Source organism: Tupaia chinensis, unplaced genomic scaffold, assembly GCF_000334495.1.
Source record: "Tupaia chinensis unplaced genomic scaffold, TupChi_1.0 Scaffold000187_1, whole genome shotgun sequence".
NCBI lineage: Eukaryota > Metazoa > Chordata > Mammalia > Scandentia > Tupaiidae > Tupaia > Tupaia belangeri.
This window is the reverse complement of record NW_006159662.1, coordinates 906,465-912,525: the sequence shown is the minus strand read 5'-3', so window position 1 is coordinate 912,525 and position 6,061 is coordinate 906,465.

Genomic DNA, 6,061 nt, shown 5'->3' with positions numbered 1-6,061 from the left:
TTTTTTTAATAGAGATTTTTGCTATAGGGTGTGTGCGCTTGCCAGAGAGACAGAGAGAGAGAAAGCAAGAAACCACCCCTTGGGGGAATGGCCACACCACAATCCTTTTCCTCCATTCTCTTCTTGGGATTTTGGGCATGCACGCACACATACATGTCTGGTGTGAGTTTTAAGTTGCCAAGTCCAGGATTCAAACTGTGGTCTACCCTGTGGGAGTCCAGTGATGTAACCATTATGCCATTTGCTGATTCCTAGTTTAATTATAGTCAAATTAGGAAAATCTTACAGCTTGAATAATTGTATTTCACCTCCTCTTTTCCCCCAAAGCTTGATTTCTGCTTTTTGTTTTTCTGATCTTAATATTTATTCCCATTCATATTTTACAGTAAGTTTACAATATGTTTACTTATTGCAATGCTCCTTCAGTCCTTTTGTGAGTGTGTGTGGGTATAGATGACAATTTAAGTTCCAGCCGGGGGCAGATGCAGGGTACATGCAGGAAGACTGAGAAGGTAAGTTAGTGTCAGGCACTGGGAAAAGCCAGGCTGAGGTGGACTGGTTCCTGCCTTTAAGAAATTGCCTGAGCAGGCAATTTCAGTGCCATCTCCTGCCCTTATCTCTTGCAGCCTCGGCTGGGATCCTGGCAGCTCCCGACCCAGTTCTTGGAAACCTGGCAATTGCCCTTAATTCCATCCTATGCGGCTGCCCCCTTGCTTCCTGGACTGGCTCTGATGTGTGTTGGCCTCTTCTTGGAGCATCAACTCCAAACATTCTCAGTTTCAATCTTGTCATTGGCATCAGAGCTCACGCTGGCATCCTACGGCCTTCCTAAAGCACATTCTGATCGACTCCCTCTCTCCCCAAAGGTCTCCAGGAACTCAAATGAAAGCCCAAGTTTATTAGATTTGCTTCAAGTCCAGATTCACACCCAGCTCCCCCCTCTTTCTAGCTACGTGACTTGGGCGAGTTACTTAACTTCTCTATGACTAAGTCCTCACTGCGAAATGGGAGATTTCCTTGCAGTTTCCCCAAAGCTTTCCAGTTTGCATCCTCTCACTTTGGGGTATTTTGCACATATTCTCTCTGCCAGAAGAGTGTTCCTTTCCTTTTTTACCCACTCCTCCTCATTCTTTTTACATCAGCTTAGGTGCCATCCCCACTGGGAGGCCACCTCTGCCTACTCTCCGCCCTTCTGCCCTCGTGTATCTGTATTTGTCCTTTCCTCTAGAGACCAGGGAGGTGTTGGGCTCAGTCCAGTAGGAACATTACAGCTCCCGTCAGAGGAGGCGCACATTATGGAAGGAACAGGTATCTTTCCTGGTCAAGTCAAGGCACAGTGGAGACAAAAATGTATGAGTTTGAATTATGCAAGTCTGAAATAAGGAGACTTTTTCCCTCCCCCGAAATAAGGTGACTTTAAGTCCCAGTCACATGATTTCAAAGCTAGAGCAAATCATATACTTGGTTTATATTATCACTACTTAGTGGCGTCCCTTTGGATGGTCATGCTGCAATCCTCCTTCCTCCATTTCTCTGTCCTGTCAGGATTCTGGCCATGCGTGCCATATATCCAAAGGAGTTTACAAGCCACCAGGGTGAACATGGTCGGCCAGGTGAACCACTGAACCACTGTACAAGGTCAGGGCTGGTCTGACTTTATCAGTTTGACAGAAACAAATATGGGTCTTGATCCTCCTCAGAAATCCTTCCTCTCATGACACAGAAAGATTTTTTTTGTGTGAATGGTCCATTACTAATTTTTTTTCTTTCAGAGAGATTTTTGCTATAGGCCACGTACACTCACTAGAGAAACAGAGAGACAGAAAGTGAGAAATCGCCCCACAGGGGGATGGCCACACTTCAGTCCCACCTCCTCCATTCTCCTCTCTGGATCTTGGGCATGCGTGCACATAGGCCTGGCATGAATTTTAAGTGGCACGACCCAGGACTCTAACTGGGGTTGACTATGTGGGAGTCCGGTGACTTAACCATTATGCCATCTGCTGGCCTCCATCACTATTTTTTAAGACCTCAAATCCCTGACCCCCTGGGGCCAGTAGATGGTGTGGTAGTTAAGGTGCTGGACACTCCCACGTGATCAGCCATGGTTTGAGTCCCAGACCTGGTGGCTTGCTTTCTCACTTTTCTTCTCTTTGTGTGTTTGTCTTTCTTGGGTCAAATGGAAATAAATGAATGAATAAATAAATAAAATTAAATAAATAATTCATTTTAAAAGAATTCGTGACCCACTAACAAAGGCTTAGCATTAAAAATAGAATAGGTAAGGGAGCTTGATATTCAAAGAAACAACATTTTAGAAGAGGTTTGTACAAATATCTGGAATCAACTAGATACATGCTTGTGATGGTGAATTTTGTGTCAACTTGGCTAGGCCATGAGACCCAGTTTTTGGGCAAACACCAGTTTAGATGTTGCCATGAAAATGCTTTTAAAATACGATTAGCGTTTAAATCAGCCGTCTTTGAATAAAGCAGAGATTGTCCACTATCTCGTAGGTGGGCCTCATCTGATCAGTTGAAGGCCCGATGAGAAAAGACTGATGTGTAACACTCAAGTTCTGCCTTTACACTTGAGACTGTGACATCAGCTGTCTCCTGGGTTTAGCCTGGGGCTTGCTCTGTACCTGCTCTGCAGATTCTGGAAGGGTCAGGCCCCCACATTTGTATGAGCCAATGCTTTAATAGAAACCTCTCTATATATACATATGCTGTTGGTCCTATTCCTACGGAGAACCTCGATAGGCCATTTTGGATGCAGATATGTTTTGGATAAAGATATTTTTACTTGAAACCATCTTTCATATGAGACCGAAGGTTGCTATCCTTCTGATTTCTTGGTTAATATTTTCAATCAATGCTCAAGATAAACACTCCTCCCTAGTTTAGACGAACAGGTACCGGAGAGAAAACTAGGAAGAGTTTTGGCATTTGGATGTTTGCTAGAATTGGATTATGTTGGAAACAACTGTAAATCTCATAGGAAGCATAAATACTCAGCACCACGAAGATGTGGCGATGCCCAATAAGTTCTTGGAAATCTGAAATATGTGAATCTGTGTTTAGCCAATGGAAATGTTAAGCATAATAAAAATGAAGAAATGTGCTACCAAAGTAGTCCTTCTATTTATGGTCTAGCTTTCTTTCTTTTAAAGGTTTTTGCTGTAGGGCACATGCATTTGCCAGAGAGAGACAGTGAGAGACAGTGAGAGGGAAAGTGAGAAATCACCTCCCAAGGGGGATGGCCATGCCACTATCTCTTCTTTTCCATTTTTAAAAGGAATTTTGGGCATGCACACACATGTGCTTGGTGTGATTTTCAAACCACGAGGTCTGGGACTCACTCAAATCATGGTTAGCCATGTGGGAGTCCAGTACCTTAACCACTATGACACCCGCTGACTTCTATGTTCCAGCGTTCTTAGCTCTACTTTTGATTATTACATGGACCACTGATGTTTACTTCTCTTAGTTTGTTTGATTTTTTAGTTATTGTTTTACAAACATTTTAACAGTCATTATAGACTTTTTTTTTTTCTTTTCAATTTGTTTAGGGCATGTGCATCAGCCAGAGAAAGAGAGAAAGAAAGTGAGAAATCACCCCCTGTGAGGTGGCTACACTGCAATCCCTTCTCCTCTTACAATTTTGGGCACACATGCACACACGCCCAGTGTGTTTTCAAGTTTCTGGGTCTGGGTCTTGAACCAGGCAATTGCTCATGTGGGATCCAGCCACCTTAACCACGATGCCACTGGCTGGCCCCAATTATGAACTTTTTAGAGAGTTTGTTTCATGAGAGGGAAATGAGAGCAAGAGAAAGAAGTAGAGCAAGACAGATATTACCAGCAGAGTCTCATGTCACGATCCACCGCCAGACCTTTAGTCAGCTAGGATCACCGGCATGGTCCAGTTATGTACAAGTTGTCCCAGGAACCGAACCCTGATCTCTCACTCGGCCTCCAGCATTGCAGAGCTTTACAACTGGGCTAGGTTTCTTTTTTTAGAGGAAAATTTACTTACAATCCCGCTACCTTAGAAAGTCTTTTTATTTTTAAATATTTATCTAATTTTAGTTAGTATTATTATTTTCAAAATTCTGCTGTAGGGCATATGCACTCATCAGAAAAAGACAGAGAGAGAGAGAGAGAGAGAGAGAGAGAGAGAGAGAAAGTCACCAGGTCTGGGATTCAAACCCTGGTTGGTGATGTGGAAGTCCAGCATCTTAATTATCCTGCCACCTGCTGGCCCCAGAAAGTCATTTTACTGAGCCTCTCAAGACACAGGCCAGAGGAAAGGCCAACAGAACTCTGAGTCAAGGGCAGAAGGCCTCCGGAGAAGGGAAACCACACCGAAACTACTGTGGAACAACTGCCATTTCTGAAATGCAATTTGCAAGTTGGTATTCTCACAGAGGCAGTGACTGGCAGAGCGATTGCACCATTTGGAAGGCACTGAGGCTGTCTGGCTTTTCACAACAGCTGTCTCTGCGAACTCTCCCCAGGCTCGGCCATCAACTGCCCATTTCCCTTTTTGTCTCCCGAAGCCCCAGCATATGAGGATCTGGCAGCCAGAACAAGGTTGAGTGTGACTGACACAGGAAACGGCCCGTGGCTGGCCTGGCGCCGGCCCGCAGCTGAATGGGGACACGCAGCCAGGCCTTAGCAAGGAAGCGGCTGTCACTCAAAGCACTCAGCTCAATGTCACCAGCTCACTTGTTTCCTTGTCCCGAGTGTCTTAACTCTCTTAGGAAGGTAACACTGATGATGGGACACAGGATCATTCACACTTAACCTCCTAGCTTGGGTAGTTCTTAAGGAAAGGGAGAGGCAGGAAGTAAAGTAATATTATTCAATGCATCCCACACCATGCTGGACACTTTCTTTAAATATATGCTGCAAAAGAAAGTGGGTAAGATCAGGGCCTGGGGCCGAGCCACACCAGCTGTTTGACCTTGGGCAAGTCTCAGATTCTGACTATAACAACAACAACAGTAATAATAATACCTATTTCACGGAGTTATTATGAGGATTTAATTAGTTATGACATGTACAGCACTTACAAGGGTGTCTGGAACATGGTAAGTAAATGCTATCTAGACGCTACCTCTATTAGTTAATTTTAACACAGCCCTGTTTATCTTTTTATGGGTGGAGGACACTGAGGGTCACATGGTGAATTCAAATGCCAGGACATGGCAGCGTTTAAAACAAACTCCGATTTACCTGACTGCAGTGTTTTCCTCCCAGAACAGGATGGGGCCTGCTCAATGCTATCGAGTTCCTTCTCCAGCTTGCCAGCTTAGGGTTCAGTTTATCAGCCCGCCTTTGTACGGACAAGGGTGAAATCCTATATGACTAGGGCTCTGTCTCTAATCCCTATTCCACTCATCCCTGGAGAAAGGCCAATAGTCAACCTGTGCAGGGTCAGGGAGAGGAGAACCTTCTCTCCTTCCTCCCACCCCAGGCCTAAATGGCCTTTCCCCTCCTTAGCAGAAAGCAGGAGGTTAATCATAGCTAAGTATGAGATACAGTCAGATAAGCGGGACCCTGGTGGATTTAGGGGAGCAATTGGCTTGCGGGCAGTGTTGTCCAACAGAAATATCACAGGAGACATATACATATATATTTTAAATTTTCTTTTCTTTCTTATTTATTTTTTGAGAGATCTTTGCTATGGGACACATGCGCTCACCAGAGAGACACACAGAGAGAGACAGAAAGTGAGAAATTACCCCCCAGGATCTTTGGGCACCCATGCAGTGGGCGGAGCCCAAGTTTCAAGCTGCCCAGTCTGGGACCTGAACTGTGGTCAGCCATGTGGGGGTCCAGCGACTGTAACCATTATGCCAATTGGCTGGTCCCTATATTTAACATTTGCTAATAGCTGCACTAAAAAGGCAGAAGATAAAGGTGAGATTAATTTTAATAATATTTAGTGGGATATATCCAAAATATTATTTCAACCTAGAATCAATATAAAAATTAACTCGATATTCTACTTCTTGGTATTGTTAAATACATTATGTATTTTACACATACAGCCC